The sequence below is a fragment of the Ornithorhynchus anatinus genome, chromosome 1 (genome assembly GCF_004115215.2).
Source record: "Ornithorhynchus anatinus isolate Pmale09 chromosome 1, mOrnAna1.pri.v4, whole genome shotgun sequence".
NCBI classification, from domain to species: Eukaryota; Metazoa; Chordata; class Mammalia; order Monotremata; family Ornithorhynchidae; genus Ornithorhynchus; species Ornithorhynchus anatinus.
This window is the reverse complement of record NC_041728.1, coordinates 45,431,788-45,459,184: the sequence shown is the minus strand read 5'-3', so window position 1 is coordinate 45,459,184 and position 27,397 is coordinate 45,431,788. Positions and strand designations below refer to the sequence as shown.

Genomic DNA, 27,397 nt, shown 5'->3' with positions numbered 1-27,397 from the left:
TTGTGGGTTTTTCAAATGAGCTCTGGCTAAAATCTTTTGTTCTGCCTTAAGCTTATAGCCTAATTATGCCTTAATTGTCTAAACCAATCCTAATACCAACTCTTTAGTACAAAATTAACTTTTCTCATTTTTCCTCTGTAACCAAAAACAAATACAATATATTAAATTGTAAACACTTTAAACAATCTTCTGTTCTTACTAGCACCACAGTCGCTGCATACACTGACATTATTGACTATGCAGTTATCATGGAAGTATTTTAGAGGAAAAGTTACCAAAGAATCATTTCATTATTGTTCACAGGTACAAATCCTAAAATAAAAAGAAGCAGCATGACCTAGTGCTAGGTACTGTACTTTGCACACAGTAAGCACTCAATAAATACAACTGAATGAATGAATCAAACCGATTGTCCTAATAATGTCCCTCAGCACACTCTACAGCTGTCTGTAATTGAGCATCACAGAAAAATGCCCTTCACTTGCATGTTAGGAATTGCAGTTTGATTTTTCTTGTTTCAGCAGGGCTGTTGTGATGTCGCTGCACAACTTTTCACTGACATCTTCATTCTCCAGGACCTGAACATTCAGCTGTTAAGGTGGTTTGGAGGCTGTTTTCCAGCACTGTGCTTTTTAGGTCAGTGTGAGCTTGAAGTATGAAGCAGTGTTTCAACCAACATTTTGCTCCATGCAGGGCTATTGTGATGTGGACAGGCTTGAGGTCCTAGTGCCACAATATGATGTCATCAATAAGATGGTACTCTTTAGAGTATGGATGCCTCCAGAATATTTTAGGATCCCAACACCGCAGCCAAGGCTAGAATTCAAGCCTCCAGCTCCTCAGGGTCGTTACCTTTCCTCTAGGTTACGACAGCCCTCACGAGAGAAGGTTCTCCTTCATCCTATTTCAAGCAGAGGATAAAGTCAAAAAAGAAAAGAAAAGAAAGAATAAGCAAGAGAGTTGAGAATGAGTTGAGGATAATGCCAAGGTTATGGGGCTATCACCTAGGTTTTGGGCAGAAAGATTGAGTTCAGTTTGGGACAAGCTAAGTTTTAGGTATCAGTGGGATATCCAAGTATAGATGTCCCGAAGGCAGGAGGAAATGTACACAGCACTGTATTCAGAGTCGATGGATGTGTTCCCCATTCATGAGCAGATTTTTTTTTTTAAATAGTATTTAAAGTACTTAATATGCTCCAGGCACAGTATTAAGTTCTGGGGTCATTAGCTACCAGCTAACTGGGATGAACACAATCCCTGTCACACATGGGAGTAGCAGTCTTAATCTCCATTTTACAGATGAGGGATCTGAGGCCCAGAGAAGCAAAGCGACCCGTCCAAAATCGCAGCAGAAACATGGAGAAGGCGGGAATCTAGATCCATATCTGTGTAGGAAGGAAAGCGTTTGCTGTCCATTTCAGCAAGCTCGGACCTCAGTATGGCACGTATTTGATATCCCTTTGAGAGGTCACCCATCCTTTCCAAAACCATCAGGACATCACTGATACAGCTGGGACCATACCAGTGGTGAATGGTGGTACTTTGGTCATAATAATGGTGGTATTTGCTAAGCGCTTACTATGTGCAAAGCACTGTTCTAAGCGCTGGGGAGGATATAAGGTGATCAGGTTGCCCCACGTGGGGCTCAGTCTTCATCCCCATTTTACAGATGAGGTAACTGAGGCCCAGAGAAGTTAAGTGACTTGCCCAAAGTCACACAGCTGACAAGCAGCGGAACTGGGATTAGAACCCATGACCTCTGACTCCCAAGCCCATGCTCTTTCCACTGAGCCACGCTGCTTCTCTGTTCTCTCTTCTACTTAGACTGTGAGTTCCCTGTGGGACAGGGACTGTGTATAACTTGATTATACTTTGGTTCCAGAGGAATCAATTGCCTGTCTAGGGGCCGGTTGCCTGGCAGAATTCAATGAGATCTAATTTGATGAGGTTCTGCTTGGAATCCAATGTGTAAGTTGGAGGGAGGACAGTAGCAGTAAGTTATTTGTTGCAGAAGAGAGCTGAATCATAGATGAGTAAACACATGTTGCCCAGGGTTTTGTGGGAGGGAAAGGACAGAGTTGGGATCAGAATCTCTGTCCTTTGGAGGTCCCATTTAATTATGGAACTTGCTAAATGCTTACTATGCGCTGGGGTAGATATGTGTCAATCAGCTTGGGCACAGTCCTGCATGAGGCTCACAATCTTAATTCTCATTTTGCAGATGAGGGAACTGAGGTACTTAGTACAGCAGACAAGTGGCAGAGTTCCCCCAGCTTCAGTCCTAGGTCTGGATAGTAGGAGATATGGGTAAGGCAGCCGGAGCCCATGGAAATGAAAGTTCAAAATAAAAAGTCAAAGATGGGAAACACATACACCCACACACAAAGGGATGCATTCACCTGTATTCCACACACACACAAGAAGCAGAATGGTATAGTGGATAGAGCACAGGCCTAGGAGTCTGTGTGAACTTGGGCCAGTCTCTTTACTTCTCTCTGCCTCAGTTCCTCCTCTGTAAAATGAGGACAAAGACTGTGAGCCCCACATGGGGAGTCTGTATCCAATCTGATTTGCTTGTATCCACCCTAGCGCTTAGTACAGTGCCTGGCACATAGTTCTTAATGAATGCCATGATTATTATCACTATTAATCTATCTCCTTTGATGGTTTTCCCTTTCCAATAGGCCAAATCAACTGCATATCTATCTGATAGCTGCAGTATACATGGTCCAAGGAAAGTACTTAATGCAAGGGATTCCTGTTGGTATGGTCAATCACCCATGGAACATCATTCAGAGCGAAGAGTCCATCGAGATTTATGGGATGTGGAGTACAATAATGGACGGTGTGGTGATCAGGTGAAATGGCAGAGGCATAACTTTGGCCTAATGTCAAAAGGGCAACCAGGGATACATTCAGAGGGTTTTTTCAGTTGTATTTAATTATTGAGGTTAAAGAATGGTAGTGATCCTTAGAGTTGGTGTGGAGAGGTAAGAGCAGAGGTAAGTGATCTGGTTTTGAATGGGAGGTTGGTGGTGGAATGTACTTGAAACAATGTGTGTGTGAGCATTTGATACTAGCCCCACTGTCAACCCCACAGAACTCATGCACATATCTATAAATTACAAAAGTGACTCATTCATATTCACATCTGTCCCCCACTCTAGACCATAAAGTTGTTATGGGCAGGGAACAGATCTGCTATTTCTGTATTGTACTCTCCCAAGCACTTAGTATAGTACTCTGTATTACAGACACACAGCACTTATGTGCATATTTGTAATTCATGTATTTCTTTCTTCATTTTAATGCCTGTCTCCCAGACAGGGCAGGGAATGTGTCTGATTATTGTTCTCTCCCCTGCACTTAGTATACCCTTAGTATATTGAGCACGAAGTGCTCAATGAATACCATCAATGAATTGATCATCATTTATAATATCATCATCAAGCCAGTTCTTCCTCAGCATGGCCCTGATTGTATTGGGTTTCTTTATGCAAAAAACCCAGGTCTCTGTCCATCACTGCATGGGTCACCACGAAATGACCCCTCCGCCCAGATTTGGAATGTAGAAGGACTCAACAGCCTGTCTCAGTCCTGCCATCAGCCTCTCAATGTCAACTGAGATCCAACCTGATCAAGTTCCACTTGGAGTTCACCTTTTAAGTTGGTGGGGGAACAGTAATGGTAAGTTCCTTGTTGCAGAAGAGAGAACTAAGGTATAGATGTTGTCCAAGGTTTCATGGGAGGGAAGGGACAGAGTTAAGATCAGAATCTCTGTCCTTTGGTGGTTGTCCCCTTTCCAGTAGGTGAAATCCACTGTTCATCTATCTGGTACCTGGTTCAGGTACTACTAATGGAACTTGTTAAATGCTTATTTCGCACTGGGATTGATAAGAGTTAATCAGGTCAGACACAGTCCTAGTTGAAGCACATAGTCTTAATCCCCATTTTGCAGATGAGGTAACTGAGGTATTTAGTATAGCAGACAGGTGGTAGACACATTAAAGCCTGTGCTTTAATCCAATAGGCCTTGCTGCTTCTCCACCTGTGCAAGCTAAGAACTTCAAGTAGGGGATTTCTCTAGATATGGCTGATGAATAAATGGAACATCATTCAGAGAGAAGAGTCCATTGAGGATTTATGAGATGTAGAGTAATGAATGTGTGTCAATCTGGTGAATTGGGAGATGCATGCCTGTGTTTGGCCTAATGGCATCTAGGGACACATTTGGTGTTCTATGCAAAAACAGTCAGTTTATTTGTCACCTAAATTGTATGTAGAAGATGGTCTGTAGCTGTGAATTGGGATAATAGATGCTTTTTTTATTCCAGTTGTATTCAATTAATGAGGTTAAAGGGTGGTAGTGATGCTCAGAGTTGGTGTGGAGAGGTAAGTGAAGTAGGGGGAAGTGTTCTGTCTCTGTATCCTGAGGTTAGTAGTTCAAGTCCCAGTGGTGGCAGATGGGGAAAACAGAAAGAAAACAAAATTGTTAATTGCCTTAATTGATTTCAGCTGTTCTTAATTAGCCTCATTAACTCAGAGTAAACTAAAAAGACAATTTTAGAGATTATTGATGGAATAATGCTAAGGATTTTGCACCAGCATCTCACAGTTGTAAATTCTAATCCCACTTGTGAAATTAGAATCTTTTTTAAGATTTTAATGCCAGGGCTAGAACCCAGGCCACAAGGCTTTTAAGGCTGTTACCTTTCCTTTAGGCTATGGGAGCCCTCAGGAGGGAATATGCTCCTTCATCCTATTTCAAGCAAAGGATAGAGTCAAAGAAGATAGAAAAAAAGAAAACCCTTTACACCATGTGTTTTCTCTTAGAGGGAGAACTTAAAGAGGGAAGAGATAGAGCCAAGAGGTATGAAGCAGCACATGGAGGAAAGGTAAGTCTGCCATCTCTGAATTCAGAGGTTGTTGGTTCTAGCCTGTGGGCTGGTCTATAAATGCAATGTACGTATGTGCCTGTGTAGAAATAAGTACTCTAGTATGTAAATAGGATTGGCATATATGAATGTCTGCATAAAGTAAAATAAGTATATGTGAACATAAATACCTACGTAGACATAAGTAATATGTTACATAAGTGTATATCTGTGTTGGCATAGCACTAAGGAAAATACTCTTTATGTATGGGGGAAAATAATTAATAATTAATAATATTCTTATTATACATAAGAATATACATATAATATAAAAATAATTTGCTTTGCTTTAAAAAAAATAGTCTTTTTTTAAAATACTTAATCAGGTTGGACTCCACACATATCCCACATAGGGTTCACAGCTTTAGCCTCATTTTAGACACAAGGAGAATGAGCCACAGATAAATTAAGTGACTTGCCCACAGTCACATATCAGATAATAGTAGACCTGGGACTTCTATGTAAGTATGTGTGTGTCTGCACAGGAGAAAGTCATACCATCTCTAAGTATATACTTTTCTGCAGAGAAGTCATGTATTTGTGTATATGTATATTTGTGCCTGCATAGATGTTCCCTGTTTCCCACTCATTACCTGTCATGATTCCTGGGGCACTCAGTCCCTCTTTGATGGGTTGCACTTTCCTCATCTGTAAAATAGATATTCAAAACCCCATCTCCCACTTAGACCATGCTCCCCATTGGATGTTGGTATAGGGCTTGCCACATACTGAACCCTATCTACAAATTTTACATTTCTGCATATCTACCCACCTCAAGAGCATAAGGTCACTGTGGTAGGAAATGTGTTTGCCGGTTCCGTCATACTCTCCAGAGCTCTCAGTCCTGTGTTCTGTACTCAGTAAGCACTCAATGAATACCAGTGATGGTGATATCATTATCATTTCCATTATTAAGCCCAAATAGGTAATGCCACTGGAGTACCATGGAATTTCCCTTCCGGTAGCTTTGCCAGTTTCCCAGTGTAGACCAGAATTCAAACTCACCCCTCCTGGTAAGTTTGGTGGACAATGGTGATGGTGGTTCCCAGTAAAACCACCATAAGGTACATTCACACCCCTGTGAAAATTTGGGGGACTGCAACAATGGTTGTGTCCTGTAAAACTGATGCACACTCACACCTCCTAGTGAGTTCAGTGGACTGCGATGATCTTTCATGGTAAAACTGGCACAAACTCAGCCCTCAGGGCATGTTTGGTGGACAGCAACAGTCGTTCCCATTAAACTCAACATAAACTCACCCCTCCTCCTGTCACCCCATCGGCCCCAGGCGTGGGTCATTGGAAGGTTCTGTCCTCCTGAGATGTTTCAGTGGGGGGGGGGGGGGAAGCCTTCGGGAACAAGGTGACCTGGGAATTGGAAAAAGGAAAAGATACAGACGAGCTCAGGAGCACTGGCCTAGACGATGGAGTCCAGGCCTGGGAATCAGAGGATGTGGGTTCTAATCATAGTTTGGCCAGGTGTCTGCTGTATGACCTTGTTACCTCATCTGTAAAATGGGGTTTAAGATTATGAGCCCCATGTGGGACAGGGACTGTGTCCAACCTGACAACCTTGTATCTACCTTAGCACTAAGTACAGTCCCAGGCACATAGTAAGCTTAGTAACATGCCCACGTCTCCCCCTTCCTAAAAAAACCTGCTCTCGACCCCACTTCCCCTTCCAGTTATCGCCCTAGCTCCCTACTACCCTTCCTTTCCAAAATCCTAGAACAAGTCGTCTACAATCACTGCTTAGAATTCCTTAACTCCCATTCTCTCCTGGACCCCCTCCAATCTGGCTTCCTCCCCTCCACTCTACCGAGACTGCTCTCTCTAAGGTCACCCATGACCTCCTCCTTGCCAAATCCAATGGCTCCTACTCCATTCTAATCCTCCTTGACCTCTCAGCTGCCTTTGACACTGTCGACCATCCCCTCCTCCTCCACACCTTATCTCACCTTGGCTTTACGGACTCCATCCTCTCCTGGTTCTCTTATCTCTCTGGCCGGTCATTCTCGGTCTCCTTCGCAGGCACCTCCTCCCCCTCCCATCCTTTAACTGTTGGAGTTCTTCAAGGGTCAGTTCTTGGCCCTCTTCTGTTCTCCATTTACACTCACTCCCTTGATGAACTCATTCGCTCTCACGGTTTTGACTACCACCTCTAACGCAGATGACACGCAGATCTACATCTCTGCCCCGGTCCTCTGCCCGTCCCTTCAGGCTCACATCTCCTCCTGCCTCCAGGACGTCTCCACCTGGATGTCTGCCCGCCACCTAAAACTCAACATGAGCAAGACTGAGCTCCTCATCTTCCCTCCCAAGGCCGGTCCTCTCCCAGACTTCCCTATCACCGTGGATGGTACGACCATCCTTCCCGTCGCTCAGGCCCGCAATCTCGGTATCATCTTTGACTCGTCTCTCTCGTTCACCCCACACATCCTATCCGTTACCAAGACCTGCCGGTTTCACCTTTACAATATCGCCAAGATCCGCCCTTTCCTCTCCACCCAAACAGCTACCTTACTGCTACAGGTTCTTGTTATATCCTGGCTAGACTACTGTGTCAGCCTTCTCTCTGATCTCCCTTCCTCCTCTCTCGCCCCGCTCCAGTCTATTCCCCTTTCACTCCGCTGCCCGGCTCATCTTCCTGCAGAAACGATCTGGCCATGTCACTCTCCTTCTTAAACACCTCCAGTGGTTGCCTATCAACCTGCGCTCCAAACAAAAGGGCCTCACTCTAGGTTTCAAGGCTCTCCATCACCTTGCCCCTTCCTACCTCTCCTCCCTTCTCTCTTTCTACCGCCCACCCCGCACGCTCCACTCCTCTGCCGCCCGCCTCCTCACCGTCCCTCGGTCTCGCCTATCCTGCCATCGACCCCTGGGCCACGTCCTCCCGCGGTCCTGGAATGCCCTCCCTCCTCACCTCAGACAATCTAATTCTCTTCCCCTCTTCAAATCCCTACTTAAAACTCACCTCCTCCAAGAGGCCTTCCCAGACTGAGCTCCCCCCTTTTTCCCTCTGCTCCCTCTACCCTTCACCTCTCCACAGCTAAACCCTCTTCTCCCCCCTTTCACTCTCCTCCTCCCCCTCTCCCGTCCCACCCCCTCAGCACTGTACTCGTTCGCTCGACTGTATATATCTTTATCACCCTATTTATTTTGTTTATTTTGTTTAATGAAATGTACATCGCCTTGATTCTATTTAGTTGCCATTGTTTTTACGAGATGTTCTTCCCCTTGACTCTATTTATTGCCATTGTTCTTGTCTGTCCGTCTCCCCCAATTAGACTGTAAGCCCGTCAAACGGCAGGGACTATCTCTATCTGTTGCCAACTTGTTCATTCCAAGCGCTTAGTACAGTGCTCTGCACATAGTAAGCGCTCAATAAATACTATTATTGAGTCAAAGATGACACCGAGATTGCGGGCCTGAGCGACGGGAAGGATGGTCGTACCATCCACGGTGATAGGGAAGTCTGGGAGAGGACTGAATGAATGAATGCTCTGCACATAGTAAGCGCTTAACAAATACCAACATCAGCTAGACCTTCACAATATTGCTAAAATCTGCCCTTTCCTCTCCATCTAAACTGCTACCACATTAATCACTTATCTTATCCCACTTAAATTACTGATTCAGCCTTCTTGATGATCTCCTATCCCCCTGTCTCTCCCCACTCCGGTCCATACTTCACTCTGCTGTCCAGATCATTTTCCTACAAAACTGCTCAAGCCATATTTCCCCTCTCCTCAGAAACCTCCAGTGGCTGCCCATCCACCACTGCATCAAAGAAAAACTCCTCATCATTGGCTTTAAAGGACTCAGTCACCTTGCCCTTCCTATCTCAACTCACTACTCTCCTAATACAACCCAGCCCGCACACTTGGCTCCTCTACTGCTAGTCTTCTCACTGTACCTCAATTTTGCCTATCTCGCCACCTACCTCTTGCCCACATCCTGCCTCTGGCCTGTAAATCCCTCCTTCCTCATATCTGAGAAGACAATTACTCTCCTGGCCTTCAAAGCCTCATTGACAGCCCATCTCCTCCCAGAGGCTTTCCCTGACTAAACTCTCCTTTCCTCTTTTCCCACTTTCTCCTGCATCACCCTGACTTGCTCCTTTTATTCATCCCCACTACCAGCCACAGAGCACCTATGTACATATCTATACAGGCCCGCAATCTCGGTGTCATCCTTGACTCGTCTCTCTCGTTCACACCACACATCCTATCCGTTACCAAGACCTGCCGGTTTCACCTCTACAATATCACCAAGATCCGCCCTTTCCTCTCCACCCAAACGGCTACCTTACTGTTACGGGCTCTCGTTATATCCCGGCTAGACTACCGTGTCAGCCTTCTCTCTGACCTCCCTTCCTCCTCTCTCGCCCCGCTCCAGTCTATTCTTCACTCCGCTGCCCGGCTCATCTTCCTGCAGAAACGATCTGGGCATGTCACTCCCCTTCTTAAACAACTCCAGTGGTTGCCCATCAACCTCCGCTCCAAACAAAAACTCCTCACTCTAGGCTTCAAGGCTCTCCATCACCTTGCCCCTTCCTACCTCTCCTCCCTTCTCTCTTTCTACCACCCACCCCACACGCTCCGCTCCTCTGCCGCCCACCTCCTCACCGTCCCTCAGTCTCGCCTATCCCGCCGTCGACCCCTGGGTCACGTCCTCCGCGGTCCTGGAACGCCCTCCCTCCTCACCTCCGCCAAACTGATTCTCTTTCCCTCTTCAAAACCCTACTTAAAACTCACCTCCTCCAAGAGGCGTTCCCAGACTGAGCTCCTCTTCTCCCTCTACTCCCTCTGCCATCCCCCCTTTACCTCTCCGCAGCTTAACCCTCTTTTTCCCCTTTTCCCTCTGCTCCTCCACCTCTCCCTTCCCATCCCCACAGCACTGTACTCGTCCGCTCAACTGTATATATTTTCGTTACCCTATTTATTTTGTTAATGAATTGTACATCGCCTTGATTATATTTAGTTGCCATTGTTTTTACGAGATGTTCTACCCCTTGACTCTATTTATTGCCATTGTTCTTGTCTGTCCGTCTCCCCCGATTAGACTGTAAGCCCGTCAAACGGCATGGACTGTCTCTATCTGTTGCCGACTTGTTCATCCCAAGCGCTTAGTACAGTGCTCTGCACATAGTAAGCGCTCAATAAATACTATTGAATGAATGAATGAATAATTGATTTACTTAGTTATTTAAATTAATGTCTCTCACCCCCTCTATACTGTAAGCTCATTGTGGGCAGGGAATATGCCTGTTAATTGTTATATTGTACTGTCTCAAGCACATAATGCAGTGCTTTGCATACAGGAAGCACTCAAAAAATATGAATGAATGAATGAATGCAATATAATTTGGTTGGACATAGTTCCTGTCCCACATAGGGCTCACAGTCTTAAATCGCAATTTTACAGATGACGTAACTGAGGCACAGAGAGTGAAGTGACTTTCCCAAGGTCACACAGCAGACAAGTGGCAGAACAGAGATTAGAATCCAGGTCCTTCTAACTCCCAGGCCCATGCTCTATCCACTAAACCATGGCTGATTCTCCATGTGATACAGAGCAGGCTATATTTAGGCCCTGAAGATGCCTCTGTGTTAAGATATATTTTTGTGAAACCACTGCAGACTGTAAGCTCACTGTGGACAGGGAATACTGTGGACAGGGAATCTGTCTATCAACTCAGTTGTATTGTACTCTCACAAGTCCTTGGTAAAGTGCTCTGCACATAATAAATGCTCAATAAAAACTAATGATAAATTGATTCATTCTCTGTTAGGCAGTCTATAGTTCAAAATTGGAAATCATACATCATATCTGTTGTCGACTTGTTCATTCCAAGCGCTTAGTACAGTGCTCTGCACATATTTTATTATATTCTTAGTACAGTGCTGTGCACAGGTTCATATTTTATTATATTCTTTACCTAAGAGGGCAAGGGCTAATCAGATCTCCCAGAAGGTACAGAAAACATCACCTTCAGTGAATCTGCAATTAGTTGATCAGAAATTCTTTCCTGACATACTTTTGCTATTGGGTGTTGCATGTCTGTGTTTCTTCCTGCTCTGTCTATAGGTAAATAGTTTGGTTTGCAGCATCATGGTAGCCAACTGTCTATAAATTAATGCATCTGTGCCTGCCACAACAGCCAGCAAAAGTGCTGGAGCAGGAGCCTGCTGCAGTCCCACTGCCACTGCAGTATTTATATGTGTCAAAATATTTTTACACACAATTTTAGCTCATTTTTATCAGCCATCCTTGAATTAGCAGGCATATTTGCAAGAATTCATGGATCAATCAGTGTGCAGAGCACTGCACTGAAATACTTGGGAGAGTACAACAGAGTTGGTAGATATGATCCCTGTTCTCAAGGAGCTCTCAATCCTAGTAGGGGAAACAAATGTTAAAATAAAGATATGGGAAGCACAGTAAGAGGCTGATGAACTTAGCCTGTCTTCCCCATTAGACTGCAAGTCATTCATTCAGTCATATTTATTGACCACTTATTGTGTACAAAACACTGAACTAAGCTCTTGAGAGAGTACAATATAACAATAAATACACATTCCCTGCCCACCATTAGCTTAATGCACCTGAGGGCTAGGACTATGACTTTTGCTTCTAGTGAATTGTCCCAAGCACCTTAGTATAGTGTTCACACAGAAGGTGCTCAACAAATACCACAGATTGATTTATTTTATGTAATCACAATTGGACCATGACCCACTTTTTCTTTCAAGCTTTTTAGATCATTTAGAAAAGGTTTAAATTTCTTCATGTGCCAATGAGGAAGTTTGGAAAAGAAAAATAGTTTTCTTCCCTGCAATAATCATTCAAGTTCCCTCCATTTTAGGGGCCACTCCATTTTCTGCCAGAAACTTTCACTTTTGTTGATAGTTCTCATTTATTTTCTCCTATTGGATTTCTCCTTGTCCCAATCCTCTATTTTCTGCAAATTCCTGTTCTTCATGGAAGATCCAAAGGTGGTCATTTAGAGCAAGAAATATGCCCATAACATACTTTTTTTTTCCTTTCTATCCATGATTACAGAGATGGAAGCTGAAATCTATTCCTTGTCTTAGACAAGAAATTTTGATAATAGCATCATAAACATTCCATTTAGGGAACTAGATAAGAACATTTTTAAATGTGGATGCTGGCCTGCTTCATAGACCACAGGAAAAATCTATAAATTTTATTTTCCATTTTAATTCTTATTAAACTGTCAATTAATGATAATAATGATTGTGATTTTGTTTAGTATTTATTATGTGTCAAGCTCTGTACAAATTGCTAGGGTAGCTACACAACATGCAGATGGGACACTGTCCCTGTCCCACATGGGGCTCACAGTTTAAGTATGAGGGAGAACTTGTAGTGAATTCCTTTTTTACAAATGAGGAAATTGAGGCACAGAGAAGTGTTGTAACTTGCCCAAGACCACCCAGCAGGCAAGTAGTGGAGTTGGGGCTAGAAGCCAGGTTCTATGCTTTTTCCACTAGGCCATGCTACTTATCTCAGGAGCAAGTTATTTTATTCACCTCTCACCTACTAAATATTTTTACCTCAGATATTTGTTTTACTCTAGTTCCTAGGTTTACCCAGATGACCTGCAGCAGTTTGTAATCATTTCTGTGCTGGCCTTTATCTAAATATAGTTTGTTGGCATCTCAAAATATGTAAAGTATTGAATTTTACTGCTGGACAGTGTTTACATGAGCACCAGAAAATTTCCTTGTAAAAATGGTAAAGCAATCCTTCAGAAGTTCCACAATTCTTTGCATTTCTTGTAGCAGGTGAGATACAAACTAAGCAAGTCCAAGTTGGATTTACACATCAATTTCTTTGTATCCTTTCACCTTCCCAAATACTTCTTCCCAAATATTTCCACTCACTGTACTAAGTTCTGGGGGGATACAAGCAGTTTGGATTGTTACAGTCCCTGTCCCATGTGGGGCTCAGAGTCTCCATCCCCATTTTACAGATGAGGTAACTAAGGCAGAAAGAAGTGAACTGGCTTACCCAAGGTCATACAGCAGAGAAGTGGCACAGCTGGCATTAGAACTCAGGACTTCTGACTCCCAGGCCTGTGGTTGATCCACTATGCCATGCTACCTCCAATACCATGGCAGCTTCCCTTTCCACATGCTTTCAATTTACTAGGCTGGTTCTCCTTCCTAAATGAAGCATGGGATCTTTCCTGATCTAGAGTAGGATGAGTATTTTCTATTTCCCTCTTGAAGTAGGATTTTCCACTACTATACCTGATTTGAGTTTTTAATACTTCCTTCCACGTTTAAATGTTTAATGTATTCATTGTCTGTCAAAAGAAATATCTATATGATCCTCAGAGAATTCATTCATTCACATGGCTTCATGTATACATTTTTTTTTATTTAATGGAATTTACTAAGCATTTACTACATGCTAGGCATTGTACTAAGAACTGGGGAAGACACAAGGTAATCAGGTTGGACCCAGTGGCAGTCCCACATATGGCGTACAGCCTTTATGTCCAGTTTAAAGGTGAGGTAACTGAGGCACAGAAAAGTAAAGTTACTTGCCCAGGTCACACAGCAATCAAGTGGAAGAACCAGGATTAGAACACTGGTCCTCTGACTCCCAGACCCATTCTCTTTCCACTGCACAATGCTGCTCAACTTTACATAGACGATTCCCAGATTTAACTCTCCAACCCTGAACTCTCTCCCTCTCTGCAGTCTCATATTTCCCCCTGCCTCAGGATATATCTACCAGGATGTCGTACAAGCACCTGAAGCTAAACATGTCCAAAACAGAACATCTTCATACCAAACCCTGCCCTCTCCCTGTCTTTTACATCACTGTAGACAACACTACTATCATCCCTATCCCACAAGCCCATAACTTTGGCTTTATCCTTCACCACCATTAATGGTATTCACTAAACACTTACTATATGCAGAGCACTGTACTAAGTGCTTGGAAGAATGCAACAGAATTAACAGACATGTTCCCTGCTCACAATGAGCTTACAGTCTAGAGGGGGAGACAGACATTAATATAAATAACATGTAATATAAAATGTAAAGATATGAACAATGTACATAAGTTCTGTGGGGTTGAGGGTGGTGCAAATGTCACAAGCCCAAAGGTCACAGATCCAGGATCCTTGTCTCATCCCTCTCATTCAACCCACATTTATAATCTGACCCCAAATTCTGTCAGTTCTACCTTCGCAACATTGCTAAAATGCCCCCTTTCCTCTCCATCCAAACTGCTGATATGCTGATCCAAGCACTTATAATACCCTGCCTCAACTACTGTATCAGCCTTCTCACTGACCCACCTACCACCTGTCTCTCCCCACTCCAGCCCACACTTCACTCTGCAGCCCAGATCACTTTTCTAAAAAAAGTTCAGTCCATGTCTCCCCACTCCTCATGAACCTTCATCCACCTCTACATCAAACAGAAACTCCTTACAATTAACTTTAAAGCACTCAATCAGCTTGACCCTGCTTGCTTTACCTCACTTATTTCCTACTACAATACAACTGGTACACTATATTCCCCTAACATCAATTTACTTGCTGTACTTTGATTTTGTCTCACAGTCAACTCCTTGTCCCCATCCTTTCTCTGATCAGGAACTCTCTCTCCCTTCATATTCATTCAATTATATTTATAAAGCACTTACTGAGTGCAGAGCACTGCATTAAGAACTTGGGAAAGTCCAATACAACAATAAACAGTGACATTCCCTGCCCACAATGAGCTCACAGTACGGGGGGGGGGGGGGGGCGCGGGGGAAACATCAATACAAATAAAATCACAGATATATACATAAGTTCATTCAATTGTATTTATTGAGTGCTTACTGTGTGCAGAGCACTGTACTAAGCACTTGTGCTTTGGGGGTAGTGATGGGGGGAGGCATGGAAGAGCAATTAGAGCCAGTCAGGGTGACACAGAAGGGAGTGGCAGATGAGGAAAAATGGGGCTTAGTTGGGAAAGGTCTCTTGGAGGAGATGTACCTTCAATAAGGCTTTGAAAGAGGGGAGAGTAATTGTCAGATTTGAGAAAGGAGGGTTTTACGGTCAGAGGCAGGACGTGTGCCAGGGGTCAGCGGCGAGACTGGCAAGACTGGGGCACAGTGAGAAGGTTAGCATTAGGGGAGCGAAGTATGCGGACTGGACTGTAGAAGGAGAGAAGCGAGATGAGGTAGAAGGGTGCAAGGAGATGAAGTATTCTAAAGCCAATAGTGAGGACTTTTTGTTTGATATGGAAGTGGATTCATATCCTATAGTCCACCACTCTTCCCCCTTTTAAATCCCTTCTAAAATTTACATCTCCTCCAAAAGGCCTTTCCTGATTAAGCCCTCTTTTCCCCCACTCACTTTCCCTTCTGTTCTGCCTATACATTTAGATCTGTACCCTTTAAGCACTTGGTATTCACCCCACCCTCAGCCCCACAGCACTTGTGTACATATTCATAAGTTATGTTTTCATATTAAAGTCCATCTCCCCATCTAGACTGTAAGCTCCTTCAATGAATCAGTCATATTTATTGAGTACCTATACTAAACTCTTGGGAAAGTGCAATAGAACAGAGTTGGCAGACATGTTCCTGCCCACAAGGAGCTTATAGTCCAGTAGGGGAGTTATTTAAATAAATTATGTATATTTACATAAATCCTTAGGGGCTAAGGGTGGGGTGAAGAAAGGGTACAAACTCAAGTACAAGGGTGAGACAGAAAGAAGAGTAGGGGAAATGAGAGCTTAGTTGGGGAAGTTTTGATTTTTTTAATGGTATTTGTTAAGCACTTATTATATGCCAGGCGCTGTATCAAGTACTGGGGTAGATACAAACTTATTAGTTGGACACAGTCCCTGTTCCACATAGGGCTCACAACCTTAATCCCCATTTCCAGATGAGGTAACTCTGGCAAAGAGAAGCTAAGTTGCCCAAGGTCACAGCAGAAAAGTGGCAGAGCCGGGATAAGAATCCGGGTCCTTCTGACTCCCAGGCTCATGGTCTACACACTAGGCCATGCTGCCCTTTGGAGGAGATGTGATTTTAATAAGGCTTAGAAGTTGGGGAAAGCAATGGCCTGTCATATATGAAGGGGGAGGAAGTTCCAAGTCAGAGGCAGAACATGGGCAACGAGTCAGGGGTCAGATAGGTGAGAATGAGTTACATGAGTAGGGTGGAGTTAGAGGAGTAAAGTGAACATGCTGGTTGTAGAAGGAAATCAGCAAGGTAAAATAGAAGGGGTTGAGGTGACTGAGTCCTTTAAAGTTAATCTCCTTGTGGGCAAAGAATTGGTCTTTCAACTCTGTTGTATTATATTCAACCAGTTCTCTGCACTCAGTAAGCGCTCAATATGATTGATTGATTACTTCTCAGTACAGTTTATAGTGGAATGCACCTACCAATTCTGTCTCTAAGGAACTCTGATTAAAAAGGTTGGATACAGTAACCATCCAGAGATCAAAAATGTATCACTGGGAAACTGCACCATTGCCTGAATAATATGAAACTAATTATGGTCTATTCACTCCAGTTGAAAAATGATGCCTGTGTAAATAATGCATATCTTTATTGCTTTTCACAGTGCCAATTATCTTTATTATTGTAAAACCTTAAGTGCCACTGAAAATTACTCAAGTAATTTTCCATGCACATTGTGGTACTGGAGTTGGTGCTTTGAATGTGCGTCCAACTGAACTCTCAAAAAAAAAGCTCTATATTTACAAATAAAACATTTTGTTGGCGTTAGCATAAGCTCTTATCCAAAGTGGATGAAAAGCTTTTGTGAAATTGCTAATGTAACTAATGCTAAAATGAACATTTCAGGGTTCATAAAGTACTTTGTGGTATTTATACTACATTAGAGAAAGCCAAAGTTTGTTCTAGTCACATAACAAAAAAAATTTGATTTTAAAAAGATGACAAAATAATGGCAATTCACAGTGTTGTTAGTTCTGCTAAAGTCCTGGTGCCTAGATATGCTTAAAAAAACTTATTTTGGTTATTATAAATAGTTAAGAATCACCACTGATGTTCTTTCATTTTAGGAAAATGCCTAGTTTGAATTTCAGCAATGATGTAACATTTAAGAACTTGCCAAAAAATCTTGGTAGAGTATTTATAAAGCATGAAGAGGAGGATAGTCATGCAAGATTGGGCTGCCAATGATGGACCTGATTCCAAAATAGTTGCACATTACTTTGGGTATGATCCAAAAGAGATTTTTTCCACACATTTATCCTGTTTTCTACTGTGGATGTTGCTTTAATGTACCAAAGCCCACACACTTTACCAAAATAGCAATTAAGAAGCACCTGAAAGTTGAAAGAAAAATTAGCTTTAAGAACTTTGTCCTTGAAAAGGGAAAGTGGGTGTTAGTGAAAAGGCAGAGAAAATGTTTGAGGGATTTCCATGATAAAAAATTGGGAAACAAATAATCAATCCTTCCATTTCTCTCACTGCAGAATGCAAGGTTCTGGTAAAGAATGGAAAAAAATCCTATCTTCTTGAAGTCAAGATGATAATTTATTAGTAACTTGCCAAAAAAATCTAAATGGATTAGGTGATAATCACCTCTGTGTGAGTTGGAAATTAGGCTGTACTTCAGCAGGATGTTTTGTTAAGGATTTACATCAAAGGTCTTGGCTGAGATGGAATTTGAATAATTGAATCATGAAAGGATAAAAGCATTTCTAGAACAATAATGTTGGTATTTGTTAAGTGCTTACTATGTGCAGAGCACTGTTCTAAGCGCTGGGGTAAACACAGGGGAATCAGGTTGTCCCACGTGGGGCTCACAGTCTTAATCCCCATTTTACAGATGAGGGAACTGAGGCACAGAGAAGTTAAGTGACTTGCCCAGAGTCACACAACTGACAAGTGGCAGAGCTGGGATTTGAACTCATGAGCCCTGACTCCAAAGCCCGTGCTCTTTCCACTGCGCCACGCTGCTCCTCTAACAGTAACTGACCAAATGTGTTTTATTCGGTATCTACTTCTCAAAAGGCAAAACTGAGTCCTCTGAAATATACTTTCCACTCTCAAGTTAGAGCAGTGGGCATTAAGCAAATATTCTGAAGAATAAAAACTGAAATAATCTACCCTTGGAACTAATACCATATATTCCTGCAAGTCTGTACCCAACTGGAAGTCTACTACTGCCTATCGGATTAGAGTATAAATTGTTTTGAGGGCGGGGATCATGTCCTTCATATTTTCTGTACGATTTCTAAGCACCTACTACTAGGTGCAGAGCTACCATAAGATTTTAGGCACTCAACTATCTCCTTCGTACCTTACCTCGCTGATCTACTACAACCTAACCTGCTCACTCTGACCCTGTAACATCAATCTATTCATTAATAATAATGATAATAATAATGGTATTTGTAAAGCACTTACTATGTGCCAGGCATCATACTAAGCACTGGGGTGGATACAAGCAAATCGGGTTGGACACAGTCCCTGCCCCACATGGAGCTCACAATCTCAATCCCCATTTTACAGATGAGGTAACTGAGGCACAGAGAAGAAGTGACTTACCCAAGGTCACACAGAAGACAAGTGGTGGAGCCTGGATTAGAACCCATGACCTTCTGAGTCCCAGGCCCATGCTATATCCACAACACCATGCTGTACTCATCATATCTTGATCATGTCAGTCTTACCACCAACACTTTGTCCCTGTCCACCCTCTGTCCTTGAACTCCCTGCCTCTTCAAATCTGACAGTTTACAACTCTCCCCACCTTCAAAACCCTCCTAAAAATCACATCTCCTCCAAAAAGGCATTCCCTGACTAAACTCTTATTTCTCATCTGTCTCTCCCCTGTGTGTCAGCTATGCACTTGGCTGGGTAACTTTCAAGCACTTTTAAACTCACCCAATCTCACAGCACTTATGAAAAGATGCACAGCTTAGTGGAAAGAGCCTGGGTCTGGGAGTCAGAGAACCTGATTTTAATCCTGGCTCTGCTGCCACCCTGCTGTGTGTCCTTGAGCAAAGTATTTATCTTCTCTGTGCCTCTTCTTCCTCATCTATAAAATGGGGATTTAATTCCTGTTCTCCCTCTATTAGCCTCAAGAGGGAAAGGGAGTGTGTCCAACATGATTAGGTTGTGATCACCCCAACAAATACAGTGCTTGGCACACAGTAAGCACTTTACAAATATCACTGTTGTTATTATTATGTAAATATCCTTATACTCTATTTTCCTTATCTATAATTTATATTAATGTCTTCTCCCCCTAAAGAGTCTAAGGTCCTGGTGGAAAGGGATCATGCTGATCAACTCTGTTGTGTTGTGCTTTCCCAAGCTCAGTACAACCCATCCACTAATCAGGTAGATACAGGCCAAAGGTATTCAGTTGAAACTTATCCAAAGCTGAAAATGATTTAGCTAATTCAAACCTCTTAACCCTAGCCTCATTAGCTCAAATAGAAGAGTTGTGTAGAACTTTAGGTTAATAACATACCAGTGTGAGATTGTCTGGGCTAACCCTGTTTCCCAAACTTTCTGGTTTTAGGTCAATAAATACAAAATTTGACAGTAAACTGCCAGATATTGCAATTGTGTAAGAAATTTCAACCCTACATTTTCCATCAAGGTTTTAATTGATTTTAGTATTTTTCTACTTCAAGTTGATGCATGACTGCATCCTTCTCTAAACTGAATGTCAATGTCTCTGCCAAGTCTGGAAATATCAATTTCCTGCATTATTAGCAAATGATAATTCTATGAAGACTGCTTAAAATATTTTTGTAGTCACAGGACAGTTAATCAGTGGTATGTACTAAACACCTAATGTGGGCAGAGCACTGAGAAGAGTACACTAGAAGCAAAAGACCCAGCTCCTTGCAATTTAATAGGGTAGATTCAGGCAGACAAATTATTTACAAATAGTGAAAGTAGAAGGAAGAGTAAGGATAGAAGATTGTAGCATAAATGTCTGGATGAAAAAGCTGCATTGAATATGCAGTTGAATAAGTGCTAAGGATAGGAATAAATACTAGAGTGTCCAGAGTAGTTGATGGTTGATGTAACTTGGAATGTTGGGAATTTTTTTTATGGCATTTAAGTTTACTGCAGAAGGCTGCTTGGAGGAGATGGAATTTTAGGAGGGCTTTAAAGATGGTGAGAATTGAAATACCAGATGTGTTTGAAGGGGGAGGGAGGGTATGGTAGGCAGGGGATGTGTCAAGAACAAAGGATCCAAGGAGGAAGTCAGTAGAATTTGGAAAGAGTGAAGAAAGTGAATTGTGGTGTAGCAGGTAAGCATTCAATATGGTAAAAGCTGTTGGAGAGAGCCTTGAGGCCAGTGATAATGAGTTTTGGCTTAATGTGAAGGGAAGTGGGTAGCTCCTGGAGGATTTTGAACAAATAATCCAAATAGCAGCTTGTATTATTGATTTAAGGTGGGGAAGTCACACCCCCATAACATTTATGTGCAAATTTTTTATAGTCTGTTGCTTCCCACTATTTGATTTTTTTTTTAGTGCTTGTATTCCCCCAGCACTTTTGTACAGATCCTTATGCTCTGTTACTTATTTATGTCAACATCTACCTCCCCACAGGATTGTAAACTCTCTGAGAACAGGAATCATGTCTGCTAACTCTATTGTACCCTCCTAAGTGCTTAGTATAGGCCTCTGCACAGAGTAATTGCTTTTTTAAAATTAAATGACTATTATCTACTAATTATCAGTAGATGGAGTTTGAACCAGGGTGGTGGCTGTTTTGGTGGAAAGAAAGTGGTGAATCAGGGAAATGGGGAGGAAAACACCTAGATTTAGTAGGTTGAAGGGGAGAACTGAAAGATAGTTGTCAAAATTGACACCATGGTTACTGGCTTCTAGAACAGAGAAGATGATGGTAGTATTGACAAATATAGAAAAAGTTAGGAAGTCTCAATCAAACATATTTATTGAGAATTGACTCTGTGCAGAACACTATATTAAGTCTTTGTCTTAAGTTCCCTACCCACAAGGAACTTAGAATCTAAGGGAGAGGTGGATATTAAATTACAAATATGTATGTAGTGCTGAGGGACTGAGGGAAGGATAAATAAAGGTTATGAATCCAAGTGAAACTGTAATGCATAAGGGAGAGGATAATAATGATAGCCATGATATTTGTTAAGGGTTTACTATGTGTCAGGCATTGTATTAAGTGCTAGGGTAGGTATACGTAATTGTGTTGGACACAATCTCTGTCCCAAATGGGGTATTCAGTCTTAATCCCTATTTTACAGATGAGGTAACTGAGGCACAGAGAAGCAACTTGCCCAAGGTCACACAGCAGACAAGTGGCAGAGCAGGGGTTAGAACCCAGGCCCTTCTGATTCCCAACCTGTTCTCTATTCACTAGCCTTAGTTAGGGAAGGTTTCTTGGAGGAGATGTGATTTTAAAAAGGTTTTGAAGGTGGAGAGAGTGATCATCTGTCAGATATGAAGAGGGAGGGAGTTCCAGGCCAGAAGCAGGGCATGGGCAGGGGGATGGTGACAAGATAGAGGTAAAGTGAGTAGGTTGAAGAAGAATGGATTTGAGAGAAAATGAGAAGTTCAGTTTTAGATAGGACAAGTTTGAGGTACCAGCAGGACAGCCAAGTGGAGATGTTTAGAAGGCAAGAAGAGAAATGTGAGCTTGATTAGCTAGTGAGATATTGGAGGTAGAGAGGGAGATTTGGGAGTCATCAAGCATGAGTTAAAGTAAGAAATAGGGGGTCAAAAATAAAACTCTATGGGATGCCATCAGATAGGGGATGCGAGATGGAAAAAGAGCCAGTGAATAGGACTCAGGAGTATTGATCAGAGAGGTAGGAGAACCAAATTAGTAATATGTGAGCAAAACCAAGTCTGCACTTGGATCTGTACCCTTTAACTACTTGCTATTCACTCTTGGCTCCACAGCACTTAAGTACATTTACGTATATTCTTTATTTTTATTAATGCCTGTCTCCCCCTCTAGACTGCAAGCTCATTGTGGGCAGGGAATGTGTTTATCAAGCACTTACTACAATGCTCTGCACATAGTAAGCGCTCAATAAATACCAGTGTTTGATGGATAGTGATCAATGTGGACAACTGATGGGTCTCCCATCAGGAATGAGGGATAAGAATTCAGGATCAAGCACCTGCACAGAGGGATTGATTATAGTGCTAGTATTTTGATTGATTATAGTGCTAGTATTTTTTGTGTATGTGCAGTGCCACTTACACTCTGTCCACAGGACAATAAGTGTAGAGAAGCAATATGGCATTGTGGATAGAGCACAGGGCTGGGAATAAGAAGGTAGTGGGTTCTAATCCTGGATCAGTAATTTGCTGTGTGACCGTGGGCAAGTCGCTTCACTTTTCTGTGCCTCAGTTACCTCACCTGTAAAATGGGGATTGAGACTGAGACCCCCACATGGGACTGGGACTGTGTCAAACCCAATCTGCTTGTATCCACCATAGTGCCTAGTAGAGTGCCTGGCAGCTAGTAAGTGCTTTACAAATACCAAAATTAATATTATTATTGTTCCAAGTGTATGTGCAGTCTTTACCCATGATAGGCAGCTAAAGGAAGAACCAGGATTAAAACCCAGGTTTCCTGATTCCCAAGGCTCTGCTACTTCAAAGAGAAGGGAGTGGTCAGCAGTGTCACAGGTGCCTGAGAGAGTGAGGTGGATTAGTGTAGAGAAAAGCCCACTGGACTTGACTATTAGAAGCTCACTGGTGGCTTTGGAAAGTGTAGAGCAAAACCTGATTGTACTGAGTGAAGAAAAGAGTTGGTGAAAAGGAAGTGACTGTGTGTGTGTATACAACTATTCAAGGAGTTTGAAGAGGATTGAGAGTATGGTGAGGCAGTGATAGCATCCATTTAAAGGTTATTTAGGAGCATGTTTGAAGGCAGAGTGGAAGAAGGTATCAGAGTGAAAAGTTGAAAATAGCAAAAGAGGAGGAATGTGGGAGCATTTTTTTTTAAGTGAGAGGAGAAGGGGGTCAAAGGAATAGATTTAGAAAGCAGGCAAGAAACGTCCTCCTGAGAAACTGCCAAGGAAGAGGAGGAAGGGGAGAATAGGATGAAGAGATTTTGGTATGTTGACTCCTATGGATTCCATTTTACCAACAAAGTAACCAGTTGAGGTCATCAAGAATTGTCGAAGACAACAGCAGAGACACTCTGGAGAGTTAAAGATTTGGAGTAGTAGAAAGGGATTCAGGATGTGAGCATCAAAGCATTATTGAGCAAGAATAGAATTGTTGCTGAGCAGAAGAAAGGGCTAAGTTATAGCAGACAGAATGACGCTGAAATGGCAGAAGTCAGCTTGGTGGCTGGACTCTGGTCAACGATTTGCAGTCATATAAATAAAGGGGTGGAGGAAGTCAACTCTGGAGGTATTATGGGATTAGAGCTGAGAAGATAATGGAGGTATTTAGTTGTTTAGTGTGGCATGGAAGGTATATTGATTCTCTAATATCAGGTGATGGTAAGGATAGGAGCATGGAGTTGGGAGTCTGGGTGGGGTATGATGTTCTCACCCTTAACTCCATGTGTCACTCAAAACTCTATTCTGAGTCCCCATTCTATCTCACTTTACACTTACACCTTTGGGGGCCTCATCTATTCCTATGCCTTTTCTTAAACTATCCCCTCTTTGCATATGACAACCAAATTCACCTTAATAACCCCGGCCTCCCTCCACTGTAATCATGCATTTCGTCTCACCTCTCTTCCACGTAGAGGACAGCACTTTGTGGAAGTTCCACTGCTATCACAAGCTCACATCTAAAACTGAACTCAACTCTCCTCCCAAATATTCTCCTCCACTGTCTCACTACAATAGATACCACTACAATCCTCCCTTTCTCTGCAGCTTGCAACCTTGATTTATCCTCAATTCCATCCACCCTCTCAAAGTACTAGAAGCCTGTTGCATAAATTGAGAACCTTCTTGGGAAATACACAGTAACTAAATGACACGTTCCTTGCCCACAACGAGCTTAGAGTCTCCTTAAAAGCCTCCAGTGTAGTGGTATTAAGAGTATTTATTTAGCGCTTACTGTATGCAGAGCACTGTACTAAGTTCTGTTGATTACCAGTTCATCTCCACATCAAGTAGAAATTCCTGATCACTGGATCTAAAATCATCAGCTTTCTTCTTACTACTCATTCACTCTTCTTCCACCCAACCCAAGGTCACAGGTTTCATTACCCCATAAACTAATAACAAACATGACAGCACAATCCAGGCCATCCTTTGTATTCAAGTAATTTGTCTAGGACTCTGGGCCCCACATTAGCCTCTTTAGTAAAAGGTGAATTTCACTGTCAGTAGCACTCTTCAAATTCAAAAAATGGCTCTTTGAAAAAACATGTAATATATATTTAAAGAGATATAGCTCTGTAAAATGAAAAGTTTCCCAAAATGCTGACAATAATCTCCAGAAGTCATGTTATAGTTGTACAAAGTAGCCTGAATAAAATGGACTCAATCTTCCTATCTTTAAGAATTACACTATTTTTAAATACAATGTTACAAAATTTTCAGATGATTTTAGTCAGAAATTGCTAGTCATCAAAACTAAATGTCTTGGTATGGTTAAAAAAATACTACTCAGTTGACTGGACTTCCCTTTACTCGCTTTTTTTATGGAATCGGCAAATATACTGCCTTATGCCTTAAATTCTTCCTAGAGCTCTGCTCCAAGAGAATTTGAATCAATCCTTATCTGAGACAACTATTAGGCAGATATCATGGTAACTATCACAGTTGTGTTGTTCAGTTTACCTTTCTTTGATAAAGGAGAAAAAGAAAGGTGATATTTGTGTTTTTTTTAAATCTAGTGGCTTTTCTTAACATCTTCATATGCTGGGAAAGAGCTTAAGCTGATTTATCTTGAATCAGTCAAATATCTCAGCAATTATGTCATCAGGGCCTGGAGCTTTACAATTCTTCTTGGCTCTATCTATGGAACATGGAGCTGTATTCATGCTGGCACGTCTTGGTCCATCTCCTACCCTATACAGAACCTCATCTGTTCAATATAGAAGAACTTTGAAAAAGATCACTGAGATATTGCTGATATCTCTGGAAAATTCTGTATTTGGTTTCTGTTGTGCATTTTCAAAAAGACACAATATGAAAACTCATGACATGGTGATTGGCTAAAATAACTCATAGTTGTGAATAACAGATCCATGCTAAAATAGCATGTTGGAAACTGTGTCCACACAACAAAGGACCAAAGATAGATTGAAAGTTTGGCTTGGATTAGCATTCAGAAATGCAGTTGATTAGATCCATAAATTTGGCCTGGATAGCTGGTGAGAACACCTACTTTTATAGGGTGATTTATCTTCAGGTTGATATGGAAAAACAGGGAGAGTTTTGACATTTTGACTCTGGTCCTGAAAGCTTTAAGTACTGAAACTATATGAAAATCCTGAATGCATTTGGAAAGAAAGGTCACAGAAACTCTTGGAAAACAATTTTCAGGTTTTGTTGAGGTAGGGACAGTTGTCAGAGTAAAACCTCTTATTTTCTCTAAACTTAAACATTTGGATAATGTTCTCAGTAAAGGGATGTTTCTTTTGAGAATTATTCAGTTGACTTTTATGAGGACCTTAGAATTTGTGAAACAGAAGCTTCTATGTGAAATTATCTGGGGAGGCAGTGACCTAGGAATGCACTTTGTAGCTCATAAGACATTTGGGGATCTTAACTCAGTCCTTGTGTTACCAGTTGTTGGAATCACCAGTATGAACCCAATAAACTAATGTAATGTTGAAGGTAGTTTAAATAATTCTCTGCTAAATTGTGACAAATGCTGCAGTAAGATCCTAACTGTTATCAATAATGGTTTGGCAGCACATGAAGCAGATTGTTTTGGGTTTTAAGCTCTTTCATTGAGAGTGAAAGTCCTGAACTTAACTTGAAACTTTCAGTTTAACACTGAAGTGCACTCAAAATCTTCCAAGTGATAATTATTTTGAGGGGTTTTTTATAGGTGGCATATATAGTCTATGGCCAAAAATAATTTTATTAGACTTATTAGACTCATAACTCTATATTTCATGAGATTGGAGCCACAACACCAAACCATGACTAAAAAGTGGTGTCATACTTAAATCAAAGGAAAATAGAGGGATAAAAATTCCAACCAGGATCCTGTTTCTAGCTCTGCAGAAAGTGGGTACTTAACAATGCAACAATAGTAATTATTACTGTATTTAAAGCCACTTATCGTGTGCTTAGTCACAGAGGTCCCCAAACGGTTTGCTTGGGGAAAGAGGATGAAAAGGGTTTTAGTCTAAAATAACCACAGGTAGGCTCATCCTAGCATCCTTCTTTACCCTTTATGTAGCTCAAATTACTACATGAAATTCTTCCTATGACTTAGTTTGACAGGAACAACAGAACAGTAGTTCAAGAAGCCATTCTAAGCAGACCAGACATTTTTCCAAGTTCTCTGTGAGGAAGACTCTGCCCTACCCAAAGTGAGGAAGAACTCCTGCACTACTGACAGAAACCAAACTCCTTCCAGAGTGACCCAGTACCTTTTGGGAAATCCTTTAGACCTCCAACTCTGATGTTCTTCTGGCTCTCTCCTCCCTGGAACTTCTCTTGTCAGCCAAGCCTATTTAATATGGTTCCACCCATGACTTCACCTTCTACAAATGACCGTGGAATTTTCTCTCAAGACTTTCTTTGGAAACTAATAAATTAAAATTGTGCATGAAAGGCAATATGAAAAAGCTTTCATTTTTCTTGTATCAAATGGAATATTTTGAAATATTTTTATTTTTCAAGTATAATAAAATTTGAATGGCATTCAAACCACTTATTATCTGTTGTATTCCTAAGCAAAGATAGTAACTTGAAAGCAGAATGCATCTTCGAGTATGAAGGATAATGGTACATTATGTGACATGTATTATAGATTGAAATAGATTCCACTGGATTTTGAAAAACAGAGTTTTGGGGGGAGTTTTCCACCTGAATAAGGGAAATACTATCCAAATAGTAAGTTATTTTTACATGAAATCCTCACTACTTTGTCCCTTCATGTATCTTAGTTATATTCCCATTATTCATTCATTCATTCAATCAATCATATTTATTAAGCGCTTAATGTGTGCAGAGCACTGTACTAAGCACTTGGAAAGTACAATTCAGCATCAAATCTGTACCCTATTTCCCAATCACAGCCCATATACAAAATTCTGTAAAATTGACCTTTATGGCATTGGAAATATTACAAATACAGCCACATTAACCTGCTAATTGTGACTTTGGCACTTTTGAAATTATTCCCATCCTCATGTCTGTTGACGTATATGTGGGCAGTCCTTATACATATATACATATGTGTGTGTTCATACTCAGTTCTCTGGCAATGTAATGATTAGATTCTTGATAAACTCTGAATTAAGGAAAACTCCCATACAGAAAA

The 27,397-nt window shown here is 41.7% G+C and overlaps 1 long non-coding RNA gene across 1 annotated transcript; it reads left to right on the top strand.

Annotated features, from left to right (window-relative positions):
• The first annotated feature begins 238 nt into the window (after positions 1-238).
• LOC120638323 lies at positions 239-26,784 on the top strand. The gene is made up of 4 exons (XR_005659924.1): positions 239-636; positions 3,510-3,687; positions 4,834-4,895; positions 26,345-26,784. It is a non-coding gene; the product is annotated as an uncharacterized LOC120638323 (long non-coding RNA).
• Positions 26,785-27,397: the final 613 nt, after the last annotated feature.